This window comes from Miscanthus floridulus, chromosome 17 (genome assembly GCF_019320115.1).
Source record: "Miscanthus floridulus cultivar M001 chromosome 17, ASM1932011v1, whole genome shotgun sequence".
Taxonomy (NCBI): domain Eukaryota; kingdom Viridiplantae; phylum Streptophyta; class Magnoliopsida; order Poales; family Poaceae; genus Miscanthus; species Miscanthus floridulus.
In genome coordinates, this window is record NC_089596.1 from 23587172 (window position 1) to 23610653 (window position 23482).

General features: G+C 51.8%; 1 pseudogene; it reads right to left on the reverse strand.

The window, feature by feature from the left end:
- Nucleotides 1-5255: 5255 nt before the first annotated feature.
- On the reverse strand, nucleotides 5256-23418 carry LOC136515414 (serine carboxypeptidase-like 26; annotated as a pseudogene).
- Nucleotides 23419-23482: the final 64 nt, after the last annotated feature.

The window sequence follows — 23482 nt, forward strand, 5'->3', positions numbered from 1 at the left end:
GAACGTGGCCAATGCCGACAACCTCATCGTCGATCCGTGGCTCCCTCCTTGGTCTCACCGTGAGATCTCCTTCAGCAGAAAGGACCAATAGGCTGCAATACCTGAGCTAGGACGTTTTCCTCTGGTTCTCGATCCTTGTATCAACAAGGTTCAGTTCGACAGAGTGCTGATTGACGGCGGCAGTTCCATCGATATACTGTTCAAGAACAGTTTGCTAGCCCTGAAGATAACCCAGGCTGATCTCAAGCCATACGAGGCACAGTTCTGGGGTGTTCTCCCCGGACAGAGCTCCACACCTCTCGGGCAGATCACGCTAACTGTGCAATTTGGTACCCCGGACCACTTACGCACCGACTACGTCAACTTCGTGATCGCTGACTTCGACAGCACCTATCACGCTATCCTTGGTCGACCAACGCTCACCAAATTCATGGTCATACCTCACTACAGGTATTTGGTGCTCAAGATGCCTACCGAGAAAGGGGTTCTAACTCTCAGGGGCAATGTATACGTAGCTTATACCTGCAAGGACGACAGCTTCAAAATAGCAGAGGCTCACGCCCTCTCTATTCGCATGGCCGAGACCATGCTCGACGCCAAGAAGACCCCAGCCGACCACCTGGAGATCCCAGAGCTCGAGGCCCCACGCAAGAACGTCAAGTCAAAGAGCACAAAGCGATCCAGCTGGTCGATGGTGATCTCAGCAAAACGGCCCTTATCGGGGCCAACCTGGATCCTAAATAGGAAGACGCGCTCGTCAGGTTCTTGAGGAGCAACGTGAGTGTGTTCGCATAGAAACCCGCTAACATGCCCGGTGTACCTCGGAACTTGATCGAGCACTCCTTAAATGTCGACGGCAAGGCCAAACCTATCAAGCAGAAGCTATGACGGTTCGCTCGTGACAAAAAGGAGGCTATTAGGGTAGAAGTTACATGGCTTTTGGCAGCCGGATTTATCAAAGAAGTGTATCATCCGGAGTGGTTAGCCAACCCGGTTCTTGTACGCAAAAAGAATAATGAATGGAGAATGTGCGTTGATTACACTGATCTCAACAAACACTGCCCTAAAGACCCCTTCGGCTTACCTCGCATAGACGAGGTCGTAGATTCAACTGCCAGTTGCGAGTTGCTTTCCTTTCTCGATTGCTACTCTGGTTATCACTAGATCGCTCTCAAAAAGGACGACCAGATCAAGACATCCTTCATCACGCCCTTCGGCGCTTACTGCTACACGACCATGTCGTTCGGGCTCAAAAACGCCGGGGCTACCTACCAACCACCCCGCGCAACCTTGGAAACTACGAATCAGAGCCACAAGATGCTAATCCAATGGACAGGGTTAGAGGTGGGATTATTTTGCGCTTAAGCCCCCCCACCAACCGGCCACTTTTTCAATACCCCTACCCCCTCGCGTCCGTTTCTGGTTGGAAAAGTGGCCGGCTGGTGGGGGGCTTAAGCGCAAAATAATCCCATATCTAATCATGTCCATTGGATTAGCATCTTGTGGCCCTGATTCGTAGTTTCCAAGGTTGCACGGGGTGGTTGGTTTGCACCAGATACGTTCCCTTTTATTAGATTCTTCCATTACCTGCCTTTGATTAGAGCCATGTATCTCCAACTCAGATATGCAATGCCTTTATTTCTTAAAAAGTCCCATCACCACACATGGGTATCCTTCTAGTTGATGTTCCCTCTATCCCAAAATAAGTAATGTTTTAGGTTTGTCCTAAGTCAAACAATTTTAAGTTTGATAAGTTTTTATAGAAAAAACTTCAATATTTATGACACTGAATAGGTAGAATATGAAATATATTTCATAATAAATCTAATAATAGTTATTTGGTATCATAAACATTAGTACTTTTTTATATAAATTTGATCAAACTTAAAATAGTTTGACTCGGGACAAACCTAAACATCACTTATTTTGAGACTGAGGGAGTATATATTTGTGTCCACCTTAGCCAACTTATTAGAAAATTTGCTCGACCTCTTAATTTGGGGGCACTTTTTCGTCCTTGGCCAACTTTTTATCCAGCGGTAAGCTCTCAGAACTAAAGCATAATACCACAGACTTATAGATGGGCAACGGGCCGGCCTGGCCCGGCACGGCACGGGCCTGTGCCAAGCACGGCCTGAAGGGGGTCGGGCTGGCATGGCACGCTGTATCGCCCGGGCCATGCCAAGCCGGTCGTCGTGCCTGACCGATGGCCCAGGCACGGCCTACTGGGCTGATTTTCGGGCTGGGCTGGCCCGATAAGCACAGCCTGTCAAGGAGGCTAGGCCAGCCCGAGGCTCGCTTCAGCTAGGGAAGAGAGGAGGACGGTGGTGCTCGAGTCCATGGAGGAAGCCAGGCCGCCGGCCGCGGAGGCAGTGGAGAGGTGCGGGGTCGAGGGGGCCGCTGGTCGTCGGCAGCGGTGGAGGCGCTACTCGAGCTACTGCCGCTGGAGTTGGTGCGCCCACGTCCGGAGGCAGAGGATACGTTGGAGCCGCTTGAGCCGGTGGCGCGCCGGCGTCCTGCGTTCGTAGCCAGGCGTGGAGGCGGCGGGCTGGCAGCGTCGGGAGAGAGACGGGGCATGAGCGCATCACTACGACGCTGCCTCGCGCGGCTCACAAGTAGAGAGTGCGGCGCAGGGAGGGGTGGATTGGGGAAAGAAAGTTAGGGTTAGGGGAAGGAGGCTGGTGGGCTCTTAGCAGGCCAGGGTGCTCACCGGGCCGCCACCAGGCCCTTACCAAATTGCGGGCCATGCCGAGCCAGCCCTATGTACCGGGCCATGCCAGCCTGGGCCTGCTTGTCACCGGGCCGGGCCATGCTCGTGTTGGGTCAAAAATGTGGGCTTCGTACCGGGCCATCATGCCACAGGCTGCATGCCCATATGTGCACAGACTTCCCCATAGTACAAGAACAAATAACTGAAATTTTACAGGAACTAGGTCCATCCTAACTGGAACCCGTTCACTATCTCCATTTTCACTAAAGGTACCCTGAACAAGAAAACCGAAATGGCATTATAACTGCTAAATCCATTTTCTACACTATGAAAAAAGGGAGCTCACTCAGACAAGAGACAACTTTCTACCCTGTTCTCGGTCTCGGATTTGGCAGCTCGGTCGCCGCTGCTTGGCTCACTGCCGGTGCTGACGGGCCATCACCAAAAGCTTCGTGGACGCTGGGCTGTCAAGCCAGGCCTTGTTGTGGGGAATTTTTTTTAATTTTAATATTTTTTGAAAATTAATTTTAAATTTAACACCAGCTGTTTTTTATTTTTAAATCTAACACTTTTGGTCGTGCCTATTGCCAGCGCGGGTGCGGCGGGAGGATGACGTGACGAAGACCGAGGACGCTGACCGGTGACGTAGCAGGGTCTGCCGCGCCACCGATCAGGCTGTGTCACTGTCGCGCCGAGATCAGTGGCGCGGCAGGGCCCGGTAAAATCTCGCCCGTGCCCGTGCGCCTGCCCACGGTCACAAACTGAAGGAGAGAAAGAGCAGAGAGAGAACGCGCGCTTGGCGGCGCAGGGCGCCGGCGGCGAGGTGACGAGGCTGCCGCGTAGGACGAGGGCGGCGGCGCCAGGAGCTTCGGCTCCGGCGGTGCTTGCCTCCGACGCGGGCAGCTCCCTAGGCTCCTAGGGGCAAGACAGAGGGAGGGGAGAGGAAGGGGAGGAGCAGAACAGAGCGGAGGGAGAAGCAGAGCGACGGCGGAGCTTCGGAGTTGGTGGTGCTAGGCTCCGGCGTGAGATTGGCAATCTCCAGCGGTTGCAGACTCTGTATTTGAGTCATACAGGGATCACAGAGCTACCCCGTGAGATCGGGAATCTCCAGCATTTGCAAGCTCTTTATTTGAATGATGTTAAAACAATGACGAAGCTGCCTCGGGATATCGGTAGGCTGCAGCATTTCCCGGTAACGACCTTGCTGAACTCAACAAATATGCTCAGTTATCTTCCAAGGAAGAACAAGCAACCAGCTGGAGTCAATTTAGAGGTTTCAGCAAGGAGCTGACAGCTCCCTGACACAGGACATTTTTCAGAACTTCAGTACAGATTGAAATCTGAATCCCACTTGAAAAAAAGAACATGCCATAAGTTGTTAAGAAAGCACAAGCTCAGCTATTTATTGATGCAAACAAAACAATTGACTATAGCTATAGTCATGAAACCCTGAGAAAAACTGTTAACAGTTAGCTATAGGTATCCCTGAGAACTCACTCCAAGTCACGTCCAGAGTCTTCAGTTTCTTCAGTGTCCCAATGATCTCCCAGGTCTTCTCTGTGATCCTATAAAAGGTCGTCGAGGTCGCCGATGGGGAGGCACCAAGGAAGACGAGGTCAAGCACGCGATGGAGATGCCGACGAAGCCAGAGTCGCTGCCGAGCTCGCCACGCCGGAGCCTAGCACCACCAGCTCCGAAACTCCGCCGTCGCTCTGCTTCTCCCTCTGCTCTGTTCTGCTCCTCCCCTTCCTCTGTCTTGCCCCTAGGAGCCTACGGAGCTGCCCGCGTCGGAGGCAAGCACCGCCGGAGCCGAAGCTCCTGGCGCCGCCGCTCTCGTCCTACGCGGCAGCCTCGTCACCTCGCCGCCGGCGCCCTGCGCCGCCAAGCGCTCTCTCTCTCTGCTCCGCGCGCGCGCGCTCTCTCTCTCTCTCTTTCTCTCCTTCAGTTTGTGACTGCGAGCAGGCGCGCGGGCGCGGGCGAGATTTTACTAGGCCCTGCCACGCCACCGATCTTGACGCGACAGTGACGCGCCATAATCGGTGGCGTGACATACCCTGCCACGTCATCGGTCAGCGTCCTCGGTCTTGGCCACGTCATCCTCCCGCCGCGCCACCATGCATGGCACGGCACAGGCATTTCGCCGCGCCATGGCAATAGGCGCGGCCAAAGTGTTATATTTGAAAATAAAAAACGGCTAGGGTTAGATTTAAAATTAATTTCTAAAAAGTGTTAAAATTAAAAAAAAAATCGTTGTGGGCGTGGAGACTGGAGAGAGGTTAGCCGTTTCTTGTGTGGATAACTCAGTCTCTTCCTTGCATTGATCTCTTTCCATAGCCACTCACCACTTGATTTCAAACATCAACCACATATACATATACGTGCTTATTAAATTAAAAAAAGTTGTGGTTCAATTCCAGAATACGATCACGCTCCACCCAGTTCATCTCGAATAATGTTGGGGAAACATGTGTATGCATGGTGCAATGCAGTAAGTTTTGAACCAGGCACTGATTTCAGTTGTGCACAATACATAAATAGGTTCGATCTTATGACTAGTTTCAATTTTCAAACAACCACAAATTATGACAACCCAAATTCAAACAACCATTGGATTTGCACTATCCCACCGTGGCATTGATCAACGGTGTGTTGGAAGTTGCTCGCCACGGAGGAATGTGTTGATCAGCAGCAATGCTTCAGCAGGGGGCACCATGTGGCCTGCACCCCTGACCGTCACCATGCTCATCCCATAGTACTCCACAAACCTGCCAGAAACCTGCATTCCATATTTTGCCCCTCATTTCAGCATCATTTGTTCCTGATATGTTCAGTGCAAAAGATGTCCAGATACTGCCGGTTCAGAATCAGACCTGTTTGTCAAGGTACCAGGGTTGCCACTGGGTCTTGATTGGCAGCCCGAGCGCTTCCACGCAGTATCTGGAGCCGATCACTGGGACCTTACCATCTGCATCACCACTGCGTCGACGAACAAGCGCATGCGTTACAGAGAGAGTGATTAGTGGGCGTTAAGAATTCAATTGAGCATACACTTAGCTTCTTGTGAGATTTCACAGAAGGTTCACTTGAAAAGAACCAGACCTGTAGAGCCAAACTCTCAGTCCTGCTTTGATGAGCTTAGAGTATATGGGTAGCACCGAGGATACCGTAAAATTGTAGAAGTTTAGGACGGGATCGCTACACAAGAGATGGATGAGTTCAGTTCCTTCAGTTTAGTTCTACAAGAATTCAGTGACTTGTACTTTACTATACATTCAGGTGAACAACAATGAGGCCATCCACTTGCAGATATGCCATTTTCCCACATTCGCATGAAACGCTTTCTGCACTTCCTGCTTGTTGAAGTAGTCCTCGGCATGGGATGAGTAGCACGGATCATAGCCAGAGAAAATGTGTTTCCTTCTCTTGAACCGCTCATGGTATGCTGAAGATGAGCATCATTTTGAGAGTGATCATTGGCCTAGTTAAACTATCCACATTGATTACCTGATCATTGACGAAGATTCCATGATTTGTAGAAGATGCTGAACTCTGATTTAGAAGGCATTTGGGTGCATAGATGTTGTATGCGTCGATCTCTTGGTACTGACTATCGATGAAGCCCATGGCCGCGTTGCAATCATCAGACAAATTGGAAATCTTGAAGTCACAATGCTTTTTGATGCGGCTGTATACTTCATCTGACACAACTGCATGGCTCCAGGCATACTCAGCTCGCCCTTTCAAATCATAAGAATCGTTGGTGACAGGATTGCCAACCTGCAATAAGTCCATTATGATTGTGCCTGAAAGAATTGATTTCTTATGTGCAAAACATGAATCTAACTCTTGTTTCCATTCTTTCATGGTTCATGTGTCCACTGTAAATTTTGGGGGAAAAAAAAGTAAAATCCAGATTGGAAATCTTGAAAGATCAGACCACCAGAATACATCCTATTTGCATGCTGTGTATTTATAGCCATGAAATAATTTATTTAAAAGGGAAATTCTCGCATCGTAAAATCTGTTCAAATCCTTACAATGAACCCCTTGAGGTTTATATATGCTTTGCCCTTCTTGTCCTTGTTCCTCTCATAAACAAGTTCAGCAAGTTGTGGCACATAATGACCTGCAGCATAGGGAATTTCATATTTCTTTTTTTTTATTGAATATGTAGGACAGCTGCCTATCATTGCAATAAGAAGAAGAAAGTTATGAAATAAACCACACCAAGCACCCTTGAAAGATTACTGGCCCCGTTCGCTTCACTGAAAAAACAAGCCGAAACATTGTTCCAGTTGATTTGTCGTGAGAGAAAAACACTGTTCCGGCTGAAAAAATAAGCTGAAAAGTACGGATTATAAGACAAACGAACAGGGCCATTCGTGGCATAAATACATGAGAAACAACCTACGGAAATAGCACCGAGCTCATATTTCTTCTTTAATGTATGAAGAGAAGGTTTTGCGGGCATTATTTCTCCTTACATATAGCTTTCAACTAACATACTAGTTCTTCGCCATTTTTTTAATGACATATGTTCACAGATCCAATGGAACATTAAAAAACAAAAACTAAACAACATGCACATACGCAGAAATGAAATTTTGTAGTTGGTTTCAAGAAAAAAGGCAAACTAACTCAGTAAGGGGGCCATTTGTGTTCACACGTTCAGAAATCCAAGCAAGAAAAATACATTTTAACTCAGATTTCCTTCTCTTCTCTGAAGAATTTATTGTACATCTCGAAAACAAAAGCGGAAAAATGATGCCTAGGTTCTTTCAAACTGCTGCTTTCTGATCCAACACTTTATCCTCTTTGCATTGTTAGTGTGATTTCCCTCTACTGTTGTTCCCCATCTAGCACGGGCCTTGTCCGGCACACGGCATGCGATGCCCCTGAGTGCGTCTGCCTTACATGCATGAGTCAAGCGTTTGCAATCATAAGAACTTCATTGAGCCTTGCATGTCTAGAACATGAAGCTTGACAGGGCCTACTGTTCCATCTTTCAACCTCTGAAGGCAAGGTTCATGCCCACCCCACGGTACGAATATTTTAGAATATGATTAATGCCAGCTTAATATCTTCAATAGTAGTGCATAATGTCTGCCTTATAGTTCTTTCTTAGTCCTTGGTTCTTGATTGTAACCCTTTACTCAGGATGAGCAACATTCTAAGGTTGTTTGTGGGGGTGGGGGTGGGCTTCATGGTTATAAACCAATTTTTCGGCCATCCATTTCAAAGAATGGAGAAATTTGAGCTAATTAGAATTTCTTTTTTAGTTCTACAAGTTCCATATGGGTTTTATGTTCTATTATGTTTTGCAAGTATATATACAACTTGGTGCATAAATAGTGTGAATGGTGGAGGGGCAATTCTGGCCTAATAAGGGGAGGATTCATTGGGACATCTCGATATGCATATAATGAATAAACAAGTAAGAATTTTAAATTGGTGCAAGAGTTATCAAAAATAAATATTTGAAGACCTTGTTGAGATGAGTAAAATGGACATTTGGTTCATTCAGTTCGAAGTTCAGATACAAAAGTTATGTTGTTCGAAAGATCGCAACGTTGGCTGACCGGCCAAAAACCCTTGCCAAACTCCACAGAGCTCATCACAAAGGCCAAGATACTTGCCTAAGGATCCCTATAAAATTCAAATACAAGCCTACAACAAGATCAAGGGCTGCAAGACCTCTGTGTTAGAATAAATTACTGTTTTTCTTGTGTGAATACAGCGAGGGAAAGCGGCGCTGAAAGGCCCCCTGCTGTGATACTGTAGCCGCTGCAGGTGTAGGCGTCACATGGCTCACCTACAGCACTGTAGCCATGCAGTGGCCGGCGCAGAGTCAGCCCTGTATGTTATCTAGTTACTGTTACAGCATATGGGTTGTACTAGGACTAGATGGATAGAGTTGTATAAATAGACTACTACGGTAACTCAGTAAAGAGAGTTCAGATTTGCCATCTCACAGACAGGGCTTCGGCCAACGCTGGTGTCTTGTATTGTGCGTGCATGCTCTGTTCTCCCTTCTTCCTCTAGCTCCAGCCATAGCATGTGGGGACGGACAACGCCTGTTCGTGGTCGGCATGGCTAGTGGGTGCTCGGCAACACTAGCGGGTGCTCGGCAAGACTGGTGAGTGGTTCACTCACCTAAGCCGGTGATCCTGTGGGCCAACAAGTGATATCGGAGCCGTACAAGCGTTGTCGCCAGACTAACCGCTGGCGATGATGGGCAGTTAAGAGTTGGACGACAACAGTGGCACTGCTGTGGCTGCCCAGCCACGACCGGAGGTCGTTGTTCGCACGGTGCGGGAGGTCAGCGGCACCAGTTGGCCAAAGCTGACTTGCACCAACTATGGAGAGTGGTCGGTGACCATGAAGGTCAAGCTCAGAGCCCGACGGCTCTGGAATGTTGTTGACAAGGGCACCGACAATGAGGAAGATGACATGTCAGCGTTGGAGGCTATCCTCGCTGCTGTACCGGCGGAGTACAGGGAGCCGTTGAGGACAAAGAGCTCTGCTAAGGAGGCGTGGGAGGCTATTGCGGCGATGCGCGTCGGTTCCGACCGCGCAAAGTAGGCGATGGCCCAGCTTCTGAAGCAGGAGTACGCCCTCCTCAAGTTCAAAGATGGTGAAATAGTGGAGGGCTTCTCCCTCTGCCTGCAGACGCTCATCAGTAAGCTGAAGAGCCATGGCGTCACCATCAACGAAGAGGAGGCGGTCTCCAAGTACCTCCAGTGCCGGCAAAGTACATCCAGATCGCTCTCTCCATAGAGACGATGCTGGACTTATCCACCCTCACCATTGAGGATGTGATAGGCCATCTACGGGTGGTAGACGAGCGTCTGGAGCAGGCGACAGCAACGAAGGACAGCGGCAAACTGCTGCTGATGGAAGAGGAGTGTGTTGCTCGGAGAAACTCCAGGAAGGCAGCCTCCTCCAGCCACGGTGGCGATGGCAAGGACCGCGGCAAGGTTTCTTTGGAGAAGAAGAAGCAGGTCTACCCCAACGCCTATTGGTGCTGCCGGAAGATGGGCCATTGGGCACGGGAGTGCCCAAATCGTAAGCAGGAGAAGAAAACGAGCCGTCATCTCGTGCTTGAAGCTGTTGATGTCCTCCGTGCACGCGCCGATGATGATCAAGTCGTCCACATACACACCGACGATGAGCTCCTCCTTCCCCCGTCGCCGCATGTAGAGCGCGTGCTCGGTTGCGCACCATTGAAACCCAAGCTCGCCCAGCGTGGCGTCAAGCTTGGCGTTCCAGGCTCATGGGGCCTGCCGTAGCCCGTAGAGCGCCTTGTGCAGTCGGAGCACCCTGTGCTCCTCTCCCTTGACGGCGAAACCTAGAGGTTGCCTAACGAAGACCGTCTCTGCCATCTCGCCGTTGAGGAAGGCCGATTTTACGTCCAAGTGATGGACGCGCCAGTCCTTTGCTGCTGCCAAGGCAAGTAGCAAACGGACTGACTCCATGTGTGCTACTGGCGCAAAGACCTCCTCGAAGTCTATGCCCTCGCGCTGAACAGAGTCTCGGGCGACGAGGCACGCCTTGTGCTTGACAATGGCGCCGAGCTCGTCCCTCTTGATCTTGTACACCCACTTCAGGCTGATCGGACGGCATCCTGGAGATGGATCGACGAGCTGCCATGTCTTGTTTTCCTCGATCGCCTTCATCTCCTCCAGCATCGTCTGTCGCCAGTTTCCATCCCACTCGACTAGCGCGAACATGGGTGGTTCCTCTGCACTGACAAGCAGCAGCTCTGCATCATTGAGCAGCCGACCAGCCAGTCCTGAGGGTCCTATGCCACCAACGATGTCGTCCAGCCTACGGAACCGCACCTCCTCACCTTCATGGTAGGCGTTCACGAACTCAGTGATGTCACTTGGAGGTGAGGCGAACTCAATCAGCGTTGATGGAGTTCCCTGTTCCACCCGAGTGCTCTGCACAGCACCTGGAGTGCTTAGCACCCCGGTTGCAGTGCTCGGCACTACTTCTGGACAGTTTGTCATAACTCCTACAGCGTTCGGCCACACTATAGGAGTACCCAGCGTCAGTCTTGGAGTGGTTGGCACCACTGCAAGACGTATTGGCTCCACCATGGGAATGCTCGGCACCCATCCTGGAGTGGTCGCCACCACTGCAGTACTTCCCGGCCCACTCCTAGCGTGCTCGGCATCCCTCCAGGAGTGCTCAGCACTCCTCCCTGAGTGCTCAGCATCCCTCCTGAAGTGCTCGGCACTACCCCAGGAGTGCTCGGCTCTGCCGCTGGAGTGCTCGGCTCTCCTCCCGGAGTGCTCGGCACCTCTTCCCTAGCGTCTCCACCACCGTGGATGACCAAGTGCTCGACGACGAAGGTGCTGGTGAAGCTGCCAGCTTCCCCCGTGCTCGGACTACTCTATTCCCAAGCCACCTCCTCATCGAACACGACGTCGCATGAGACAAGCACCTTGTCTCCATGTGGGTCATAGAGCCGATACGCCTTGGTACCCTCTGCGTAGCCTAGGAACACCATGGGTGTGCTCCTGTCCTCCAGCTTGGTGAGGTTTGGCTTCATCTTCCTGACGTGGCCGACGTAGCCGAATGTCCAGAGGAAGGACACGCTCGGCTTCCACCCATACCAAGCTTCAAACGGCGTCTTGCCCGTTAGGGCCTTGGTCGGAGCACGGTTGAGGATGAACACCGTTGTGATCACTGCCTCACCCCATAACCTTACCGGCATGCCTTTGGCCTTCATCATGGATTGGGCCATGCCAACCACCGTCTGGTTCTGCCTCTCCACCACGCTATTCTGTTGTGGCGAGTATGACACGGTGTGGAGTCATGTCACACCCTGATTCGTGCAGTACGCAGCGAACTCCACCGAAGTGAATTCACCGCCGTGATCAGTCCTCAGCACATGGAGCTTCTTGTCGCACTTGGCCTCCGCGTGTGTCTTGAACTTCTTGATCGCCATCGCCACTTCGTCCTTGCTCATCAGGAGTTGCAGCCACATGTAGCGACTGCAATCATCCACGAGCAGGAGGAAGTACCGCCGACCACCGTTTGTAGCTGGCGTGATCGGCCCGCAGAGGTCACCGTGGACGAGATCAAGAGCGTCCATCACGCGGTACTTGGCCACCTTTGGGAAAGGTAGCCTCCTCTGCTTCCCGGCCAGGAAGCTGTCACATAGCTCGCCTTCGTGCTTGATGTGGGGTAGCCCATAGACCATCTTCTCCAGCCGACCAAGCACGTCGAAGTTGAGATGTCCGAACCGAGCATGCCACATCCACGGTTCCTTGGAGTGCCTTGCCGCCCGGCACACCTACTGCTCTACCTTCAGGTTGAGCAGGTACAACCAGTTCAGGGACCTCTTCACCTTGGCAAGAAGTCACTGCTCCCGGTCCCTGATCCTAAGGACTCCATCCTTGATCAGTACCTCGCTACCGTGCTCATCCAGCTGACCAATGCTGATGATGTTGGAACGCAGCTGCGGGATGTAATATACATCCATTAGCGCGCGGTGCTCCTTGTTCTGGCACCTGAAGATGATGGTGCCACGCCCTTGGATAGCCACCCTTGAGCCATCACCAAACTTCACCGTACCGATAACATCATCGTCGAGCTCGGAGAAGGATTCCTTAGAGCCCGTCATGTGGTTGCTGGCACCGGAGTCCAGATACCACCGCTGCTCCTGGTCGGCGCCCACACGTCCGAGGTGGACTTGGGCACGTGGTTCGTCGAGGTTGATAGTCTTCAGGGCCTTCCCAGCTCCTTCCACCATTGTCGCCTCTTCCTTCTCCTCGGCCTCGACGTCGTGCAGTGCACAGAATGTCGCCATCAGGATAGTGGCCTCATCATCAGCTTGCGCCAGATGAGCCTCAGCCTTCTTCTCCTGCTTGCGATTTGGGCACTCCCATGTCCAATGGCCCATCTTCCCGCAGTGCCGACAGGTGTTGGGTTCGACCTGCTTCTTCTTCTTCAAAGAAGCCTTACCACTCGAATGAGCGATCTCAGTGCACTCTCCTACTACCTCGGCATTGAGGTGAGACAGGGGAAGGAGGAACTCATGCTCGGTCAGAGCGCGTATGCCTCCAAGCTGTTGGAGCGGAGCGGCATGGCTGAGTGCAAGCCATGTGTAACTCCGATGGAGGAGCAGCTGAAGCTAACGAAGGCCAGCACCGCGGCGAAGGTGGATGCAACACTCTACCGAAGTATCATCGGCGGTTTGTGCTACCTAGTCCACACGAGGCCGGATATTGCGTTCGCCATGGGCTACGTCAGTCGCTTCATGGAGGATCCCAGAGAGGATCACTGGGCTGCGGTGAAGAGGCTACTGTGCTACGTCAAGGGGACGGTGGATCACGGGATCATCTTTTCCAAGACCGGCAGAAGTAGGTTGCAGCTCACTGTGTTCAGCGATGCAGACATGGCGGGGGACATCGACGGACGATGGAGCACCTCTGGCGTGCTCATCTTCCTCGGGTCGGCCCCAATTTCATGGCTGTCGCTGAAACAGAAGGTGGTGGCACTATCTACGTGCGAGGCAGAGTATGTAGTGGCGGCCACAGCGGCATGCCAAGTTGTGTGGCTACGCCGGCTGCTGGGCGAGCTGACCGGTGTGGAAGCTCACCCACCAGCACTGATGGTGGATAGCCAGCCCGCCATCGCCCTCGCGAAGAATCCGGTTCTACACGACTGGAGCAAACACATCGATGTAAAGTTCCACTTCCTCAGGGACTGTGTCGATGGAGGGCAGATCGTCATCGAGTTCGTCGAAGTTGGTCGGCAACTAGCGGACGTCCTCACCAAGCCACTCAGATGTCTTCGACTCACGGAGCTGAAGGAGATGATCGGCATGGAGGGGGTACAAGGGATAGCAGTAGGTTTAGGGAAAGAATTGTTAGAATAAACTACTATTTTCCTTGTGTGAACACAGCAAGGGAAGGTGGTGCCGAAAGGCCCCCTGCTGTGATACTGTAGCCGCTGCAGGTGCAGGCGCCGCACAGCTCACCTGCAGCACTGTAGCCATGCAGTGGCCGGCGCAGAGTCAGCCCTGTATGTTATCTAGTTACTGTTACAATATGTGGGATGTACTAGGACTAGATGGATAGAGTTGTATAAATAGACTACCACGGCAACTCAATAAAGATAGTTCAGATTTGCCATCTCACAGACAGAACTTCGGCCAATACTGGTGTCTTGTATTGTGCGTGCATGCTCTGTTCTCCCTTCTTCCTCTAGCTCCAGTCATAGCGTGTGGGGACGGACAACGCCTGTTCGTGGTCGGCACGGCTAGTGGGTGTTCGGCAATACTAGCGGGTGCTCGGCAAGACTGGTGAGTGGTTCACTCACCTGAGCCGGTGATCCTATGGGCCAATACTATGAGGGGTCCCATAAATATATCCATCAACCTGACAAGCCAACACATGTGTTAATTAACAACCACCTTCGACAGAAGATCCCCGACATCCACAACAAGGCAGTTGATCCAACAGCTAGGAGTGAAAAACTCTATGTCAGTGGACTAGTCTAGAGTTAGACAAGCCCATAAGTACCCCCTCTGTTTGGAACTGACCTTCCCAAGCTATAGATAGTCCATTGTCGTCGCCACCATTCCAAGCACTGAGAATTCGAGTTCAAATCAGGCAAAGCCCTATCGTTCTAGTTGTAGAGCTAAGTGTAGGAAGGACATCAGGTGAGAATGCTGAGGAGCAGCTATAGTTATGAGGTCTGTTGTCATCCTTGTATTGGGTCACTTTAGTACACCCCACTAGACCTGAGCATTGTGTGGGTTGGGCCTGGCCGAAAAAATCCTGCCATTTCCATCCCACTAGATGAGTCGGCCGGATTTTTTGGGCCAGGCTCGGTTGACTACCCGCGCAATTTCTACTGAAAAAATAAGTAAAATGTATATTTTGGGTTGAGCTTAGGTCGAGAAAATTTTTCTAAGCAGTGGAACCTGTGTCCTGGCTCTGCGCATTAAGTCTTGCGGGCCGAGCCAGGCTGAATTTGCTCAGGTTTATCTCCACCTTCACATGGCCCGATATGTCTACTTGATGTAATTGATTGAGATCAATAAAACTTCCTCTGTCGAAAAAGGAATCTATTCTTGTCAATGTTAGTGTGTGAATCCAGTCCAACACCAATGCACTAAGACATAATCAATCTTCATTTAATCCACAAACATGTTGTCAGCGTATATTGGGACCTAACTACTTCACAATTCGCCGGCATCTTTGCTAAGTGTCCATTGACTACAGTCTTCACAGACTTCAAATCTAGCCTGAAAGTCTATCATTCTGACAATTAGACTATGGGTGTTAATGTGCTTTCTCTCTGCTCTTGTTCTCCATCTGACACGGGCCTTGCGGGCCTAGTGACCGTCCGGCACACAGTGTGACACCCCCTGCAGTGTACCTATCATGCATGAGTGATCATAGCCGCCCCTCTATCATCTTGATCCTATCTTTTATCTATAAATTAATGAGTGGATCCTATAGGCTTGGTTTATATATTTGTAACCTTGTTAACAATTCAATATACAAGAATTAAGCATAACAATTTCTACTATCATGCGTGAGCAATGGGTTGTCATAATCACCAACCTAGTAGAAAGCCAATCTGTCATCCCATTCTCGAAAGTAACAGGTGATTACTTCGAGTGGAAGTTCTAGCTCTAAATAAGATTGTGACAATATTTTGTCAGGCATACTTGGCATTGAGAAATACAAGCAAGAACACGAATATTTTATACTTGGCATATTGACAAAACAAAACAAACCAAAGAATAGAAGGTTGGTGAAAGTCTGAGTTGCTGCATTCCATTTGGACTGGTTGGTGGAATGTGGAAAAGGAGGCACACAAAGTTACACTCACATGCTTCGCGCCAGATTTTATATGCTTTAGATTCCTGTGATATCCAAACTTTTCATAGTTTCCAGTCAAACTATCCTGCATAGCTCTAGTTCAAAAATTGTGGCCATGTTTAAAAGTCCAAACCAAGGCTGAAAACCTTTCATGGCTTCCAGTCAAAATTACCTGCATATTGCCGTAAAAAAAATGAGTTAAATGCACCAGAGGTCCATTAACTTGTGAGGAGGTTTCGGTTAGGTCCATCAACTTCCAAAGTGGCTTTTTGGGTCCATAAATTTTGTACGTCATATCACCTAGATCCATACCTCTCCACGTTGGCTTCTCGTGCTGACGTGGCATGATGCCGTGGCCATGCAGGCTAGCCGCAGCCCCGCGGGCGCGTGAGCAGAAGCTGGTGGACGGCGCCGCGCCATCCCACTTTGGAAGCTTGTATCTCTCCAACCAGGCCGAATTAGACTTTGGCACTTTAAGCAAAGTTGGAGATCTCGCGTAGCTCTACAACATTTGTTACTACCTCTTGTGCCAAAACTAAACGGATTCGGAGTTAAGAGGGGACAAAGATTGATGTTTTCGTGTATTTTTGCGGTAGTATTGGTTACTTCCTTGGCGTCGTGGCCGACCACAGGCAGGAGAGCGACGCCGCGTGCGCCTCGGCGACCTCCGGGACCGCGTCCTCGACGTGCTCCAGATCCTCGGTGCGCGGCTCGACAGACCGGCGGTGGCCCCGGCCATCCGGGCGTGGCGTGCCGCGGCGGACGCGGAGATCTCGTTCCCCTGGAACATTGGCTTCGTTGGACGCAAGAGGGAACTGCTCGACGTGGAGGCCATGATGTGCGGCGGCGCTCCATCTCATGACATGGTCGCTGGGAAGAGGCCGATGCCTCTGGACGGTTCCATCACCGGGGCGTCGTTTCTACATGGCGTGGTCTGCATCTCTGCCGCGTCCGGCGCCGGGAAGACGGAGCTTGTGCTTGAGTTTGCACACAGGCATGCCCACGAGTACAAAAAGGTCCTCTGGGTTCACGGCGAGGCGAGGTACCTGCGCCAGAGCTACCTCAAGCTCGCAGATCACTTGGGCATCGCTGTCGGCGACAATGTATTGCAGACGACGACGACGACAGAGCGGGCCAGAAGCCTCCACGGGATCGAGGGAGTCGCTATTGAGAAGATCAACAAGGAGCTCACCCGACTAGTGGGATGGCCGGGCCATTAAGGAGCTCCTGCCCTGCGGCGGTGGGCGCACGCACGTCATCATCACGACGCGGCTCCCCAGCCTGCAGGGGGTGAGGGTCTTCGAGTTAGGAAACCTCAACGCGCCCAACTCCATGCATCTCATGACGGGCGGGAGCATGTTTAGAGATGAGGACTTGGCTGTACTTACGGACATCCAAGCGAAGGTGTGTGGCGTGCCTCTAGGCCTCGCCCTCGTCGGCTCCATACTGTCCGAGATCGTCGTTAGCCCGGCCGAGCTCCGGGAGATGATGAGGGACGACCCGCACCGGGCGCCGACGTGGTCACCCAAAGACGACGCTGTGGTGCGTGACAACCCGAGCCTCGTCCAGCTCCTGGACGCGTGCTTCACGCTGCTACGCTGGGAGACACCCGTCGGGCTCGGCAAGGTAGCCGAGAGGCCGCTTGAGGCCAGCAGCTTCTTTGTGCCGGTGCCGATCCCGACGGCGATGCTGATACACGCCGCTTGCATGTGCGTGGCCGGGAAGACGCCGTGGAAGCGCTTGACGCGCGAGCCCCGGCGATGCTGCACCTCGCCACACGCGCCACTGGAAACCGGCCGCGTCGAGCAGAACGCGCTGGCGATGCTGCTGCGCCTTGGGATCGCCCGGTGGAGCACGCGGGCCGGGTGTGTCTCCATGCACGGCGTGTTCCGGACCTTCGGCCGCAAGATCGGCTCTGGCCGAGTCGCCCGTGCCATCGTGGAGACCATCGCCGAGCAGGGTGGGGGCGCGGCGCAACATGCCGATGACCACACGTGGGCGGCGTGCCTTTCTCTGTTCAGGTTCGAGGCGCCTGACGTGTCAGTGGAGCTGCCGCCGCCGGAGCTCGCACGGTTCATCACGCGCTCTGCGTGACTAGGTACTCTGCGTATGGCGCCGCGCTCGAGCTGCTCCGGGAAGCCACCGACGTCGTCCTCCAGGCCGAGGACTTGTACATCGGCGCGCCTCGCCGGATTAACGATCGCAAGTACGTGTCGATCGACCCGAAGGTATACAGGGAGCTCGCCCAAGCGAGGGCGGAGCTCCTCGTGATGCGGGCAAGGATTATGCTGAGGGCCGGAGAGCACGCCATCGCCGAGGACCACTACCTGTCGGCGATTGGCCTCCTAGAGGTAGCCTGCGGCGACTGCCACCCTGAGACGCTGGTGGCCAGGGCTTTCTTAGAGCAGGCCGCAAGCGAGGGCAGCGCAGAGGAGCCATGCGGCGTCGCTCTCCTGCCTGTGGTCGGCCACGACGCCATTCGTTTCTCGATCCTGAAGGAAGTAACCAATACTACCGCAAAAATACACGGAAACATCAGTCTTTGTCCCCTCTTAACTCCGAATCCGTTTAGTTTTGGCACAAGAGCTACGCGAGATCTCCAACTTTGCTTAAAGTGCCAAAGTCTAATTCGGCCTGGTTGGAGAGATACAAGCTTCCAAAGTGGGGTAGCGCGGCGCCGTCCACCGGCTTCTGCTCGTGCGCCCGCGGGGCTGCGGCTGGCCTGCATGGCCACGGCATCATGCCACGTCAGCACGAGAAGCCAACGTGGAGAGGTATGGACCTAGGTGATGCAGCGTACAAAGTTTATGGACCCAAAAAGCCACTTTGGAAGTTGATGGACCTAACCGAAACCTCCTCACAAGTTAATGGACCTCTGGTGCATTTAACTCAAAAAAAATTACCTGCATAGCTCTCTCCTGAGATGTAAAACTCTCTGTCCTTGTACTCTGAAAATCGCTCTAGCCAGTGCACTAGGAAGCTATAAGCATCCTCAGCTAAAAAAAGGATAAGAGAAAAGGATTACATGAAATCCATTGTTAATCAGCAAGCTAGCACTTATTAATATTAATGACCGAAATTCAACAGCAAGCTAAGATAAAATCTAATCTATAGCAGAATTGTAGCTCTAGGCCTTTTTTTCAAATAATATAGTGTCAGGCAAAACATTGTTTCACGATCAATTTACCAACACATTCATCGTTCACCCTTTCAATATCAGAGCCTGGCACGAAGCCAGCGGTGGGGCTATGGGGGGCTCTAGCCCCCCCTACCCATCCTGCGCACGTGGAGCCCCCTTAAGCCCTCTCTTAAAATTTTATGCATATATGTATTAGGTAGGAGGGGCTAAGGTTAAGAGAAGATAAAAAAACCTCTATTCTTTTGTTTCAGCCCCTCCTAAATTTTTTTTTGCCTTCGTCAATTCAGAGGATGTGTTGGTGTAGGAGAATCCAACCCCAGCAGGAGAATCCAACCCCAGCAGGTTGGCCTCTGTCAAGAAAAAAGAAAGACTTAACATTGTGCTTCACACAAGTGTTCCAGGCAACTGAATAAGGGCCGCATGCAAGCAACTCAAACGCACCATTGTTCCAGGCATATTTATTGAACTCCAGCGCTGCTCCTTGTCCGACAACTCTGAGAGGCCCCAGCTCAAATGCAGCTCAGGTCCTAGCGTAATTAGAAGTACAAGCTTGTCGTAAACAAAAGTGCAAAGATTAGAAAGAACAGAAGACCTAACATGAGATGAAGAAAATTCAGCAAAATTATCATTACTAAATAATGCAAATTAAGGATCACAAATACCATGAATCGACACAAGACAAAGCAAGGTCAGATGTACTAGTAAAAGTATTCCCTCCGCATGAAAATGTAAGGTGTTTGTCTTATGACAAAACTGAAACACCATACATTTCGAATGTAGTATAAACAATTTGGTATGCACTATTCAACAACTAAAGAAGAGATAACAGATTGTAGCAGCTGTACACTCAGAATCTCAAGGAGTAAAACTCACTAATTATATTTCCAATGGAAGCTAAACCTTTGAAATTTTAACTGCTGAAGGTAGTATGTACAAGGAGAGCAGAAGTGACCTCCATTGAGCCACAGGAGGAGCGGCTTCTCCTCCGGCGGCGTCTGTGCCTCGAAGAACCAGTAGAAGAGCGCCCTCCCGTTGGGCTCGTTCACCGTGACGTAGCCAGAGAACTGGGACACGCTCGGGCTCTCTGGCTGGCCAGGAAGGCGTGTCACCCTGTCGGTATCCCGCTGGTCGCTGGCCAGCGACAGTGAGAAGGAAGAGAAGGTGACCAAGGCGAGAGAGGAGACGAGGCAGAGGAAGAGACGTGCTGCTGCCATCTCCACGGGTCGGTGACGGATGGTTTGGGCCCCTGGGAATGGAAATTGGCAAGTGCAGTTGAGGACTTGATGTCAGGAGCTACGCGGCTGGGCCTCTTGGTCTTCCTGTCTGCCCAGTTTGTACACCCTTCCGTTGCAAAAGGCAGGGTTTTATGGCTTGTTAAATGGCTCTTGGCTGTAGAGTTCAATTAGTATGGTGATTTGGCGGCAAATTGGGGAGCGTAAAATATATGTATGGTTCGAGCATCTCCAACTGATTACTTATCTTCCATCCCTTAAAAAAGACATATAGGTGACCTCTTACTATTAGTAATGTCTATCAAGATCTAGCACTGAAGCCAAGTACAAGGCACTTGCTAATGCCAGTGTTGAGTTGATGTGGGTTTAAAAGTTACTTGGTGAGTTAGGAATTCCACACACCCCTGCAGCTCGCTTATGGTGGAATAACACTAATCCAGTGTTTCATGCTTGCACCAAACATATTGAGATCGATTATCATCTTCTAAGAGAATAAGTTGCACAAAAGCTTCTGGGTATTCGGTTCATTCATTCAGAAGATCAGGTGGTTGATGGCTTCACAAAGGCGCTTCCCGAGCAATGGCTGATCACATTTCGAAGTAATCTCAACTTTACAGAAAGTTGTGATTAACCGAGGGTGTTAACTGTTAAGACGGGTGTTAACTGTTAAGACGGTGAGCCCTAGCATCCCCCGCCGCCCAACCCCTGTCCTCCCGTTCTCTTGGCTTGCCGTCGCCTGAGTGAGCCGCCAGAGGCCCCCGAGGATGGCGGCAGCGGGGCCCACGCAGCTATAGGCGGCCGCTAGCGGTTAGGCGCTCAGCCATTTCCCGTGCTGTTCATCGGTGTTGAAACATCGGTTTCTAACAAGAGTGAGAAGTGGGCGGAGGCCTTCGTCTTAGGTTGGGGTCTCCGCCTAAGATGGGCGGAGGCCAGCCTCCGCCTAAGACGGGCGGAGGTCCCTGAACGCGGCGCACTCCTGTCGGACAAGATCATCCGTCAGAGGCTCCGGGTAGAAGGTCACTAAACGAGGGATTCAGTAGGCTTTGGCAAAGTGGGAGTAGGAAAGGGGCGGAGGCCTTCGACTTTGGCCGAGGCTCCGGATTCTAACTTCGGCAGAGGCACTGCCTGAAAGAGAGAATGAGGATCAAATACAGACTCACAAGAACTAGGGTTTCATTAATTCATTCACCAGCCCCCCCTGTACAGTTACAAGTGTTCCCTATTTATAGGGCTCAACTACCACTCTACAGAGTTCACAACAGTGCCCCTCAACTGCTACGGTACATTCCAGGAATATTCCAGCCCTAGTGTCTAACCTCAGGGGTGTTCTCATCGCACCGTCTCACAATGTCTTCACCTTGGGCCTAAGCCGACGCCCGTTGGAGGCCCATCAACCGTCCTCACGTATGCCTTGCTGACTTGATCGTTCCGCACCTTGATGAGACCTCCGCCGTCTTGGGGAGAGCCTCCGCCATCTCGGGGAGAACCACCGCCATTGTTCTTGTGCTAGGCCTCCGCTGTCTTGGGGAGAGCCTCCGCCATCTCGGGGAGAACCACCGCCATTGTTCTTGTGCTAGGCCTCCACCGTCTTGGGAAGAGCCTCCACCATCTCGGGGAGAACCACCGCCATTGTTCTTGTGCTAGGCCTCAGCCGTCTTGGGGAGAGCCTCCGCCATCTCGGGGAGAACCACCACCATTGTTCTTGTGCTAGGCCTCCGCCGTCTTGGGGAGAGCCTCCGCCATCTCGGGGAGGACCACCGCCATTGTTCTTGTGCTAGGCCTCCGCCGTCTTGGGGAGAGCCTCCGCCGTTTTAGGGACAGCCTCCGCCATTATTCCTTCAATAGGCCTCTTCGAGGGGGAGTTGGCCCATACTCCGTATGGGCTCCCCCAACAGTAGCCCCTCAGCTACTAGGTTATGGACGGTACTACATGACCTAGTAGATGTTCATACAAGAAGAGGCACTGTACAGCCCAGATCTTGGTTGCGAGGATTGCCCTCCGCAACCCGTTCATGCACGCCTCGCTAAAAACTCCATCCCAAAAACCCTGTGGGAAAAAAGGGCATGGAGAAAAGAGCACGCGCATGACTCTAACCTATACATGCACTAAATCCTTAGGCTTTTAGCTCTGGGTGCCTTCATCTTCCAGATTTCTTCATCTATGGCCTTCGGCTCCTTCTGCTGCTTCCATAGCATGGTTCATCGGCTTCGCTCAGTGCTCTGGTCTTCATTTCTGGGACCTTCACGATGCGTGGGTCTGTATCCTTGAGGCCTTTGCTTCTGATGTCTTTTTGGCGCACAAGTGTGTCTCCAAGGCCCGATTGTATGAGCCTTCGTCTGTGTCTCTTCTCGGTGCAGAGGTCTTCACCTTTGGGTCTTCCGCCATTGGTGTCATCTCGGCGTGCGGGTCTCCGCCTCCGAGGCCTCCCCAGGTCTTCATCTCTAGGGTCTTCGCCTCCGAGGCCTCCCCAGGTCTTCATCTCTGGGGTCTTCGCCTCTAGTGCCTTCATGGTGCGCAGGCCTTTGCTTCCAAAGCCTTCGCAGGTGTTCATCTCCAAGGTCTTTATCTCTGAGTCCGGTATCGTCTTGGCGTGCTGGCCTCCGTAGGCCTTTGACTTTTCTTCAGACGGAGGTCTTCATCTCCGATCCTTCTTTGGGCGGAGGTCTTCGACTTTTCTTCGGGTGGAGGTCTTCATCTCCGATCCTTCTTTGGGTGGAGGTCTTCGTCTTTTCTTCAGGCGGAGGTCTTCGTCTCCGATCCTTCTTTGGGTGGAGGTCTTCAAATAAATCTTCGTTCACGAGCGCCAGACAAAAGGCCTCACGCTCCTGAGTGGTTGGTCCTCTGGTGCACTCCCCTGTAGCCCCTCTTGGCTGGCGTTTGTGGCCGAGTTTTTAGCCACGATTGGTGTAGTCGTAGTAGTCGAGGTAGAAGGTTGTTGTGAGGCCTTCAAACCATTGCTCACGAGCACCAGGCAAAAAGACTTGATGCCCCGGAGAAGCTGGTCCGCGTGCTTCCCTAGCCCCTCTTGGCTAGTGCTCGTGACCAGGTCCTTAGTGACGCTTGGTGTAGGCGACGCAGTTGTAGTAGTGGAAGTAGGTGTTCAGAACCAAGTTTGCCGATGTAGACGTCGACGAAGGTGTTGTAGAACTTGGTGTCGAAGGTGTCGACGGAGGTTCTTGAGCCATATTGCAAAAGTTGTTTGACAGAGGCGATGTTGTTGTACACTATGAAGGTGTCGATGAAGCCCCTCATGCCGTCGCGTTGGCGGAGGCTAGTTATCATGGTTTTGCCGAAGGTCCTTCTACAAAGCTGCTTGGCGAAGGCCAAAAGGTGTTTTTGGCGGAGGCGATGTTGGTGAACTTACCGAAGATGGTTGCGGAGCCCCTCATGCCATAGAGCTTGGCGAAGGCGATGCCTACGTAGACGCCGACGCCGCGTGTCGAAGGCTGGAGAAGTCGTAAAAATGCAACTGAGTTGATCTCCTGCATTTTTAGGGACTTAGGTTGGGCATTATAGCTTCGTCGAATATCGACTTGCTTTGCAAGTCTTTCG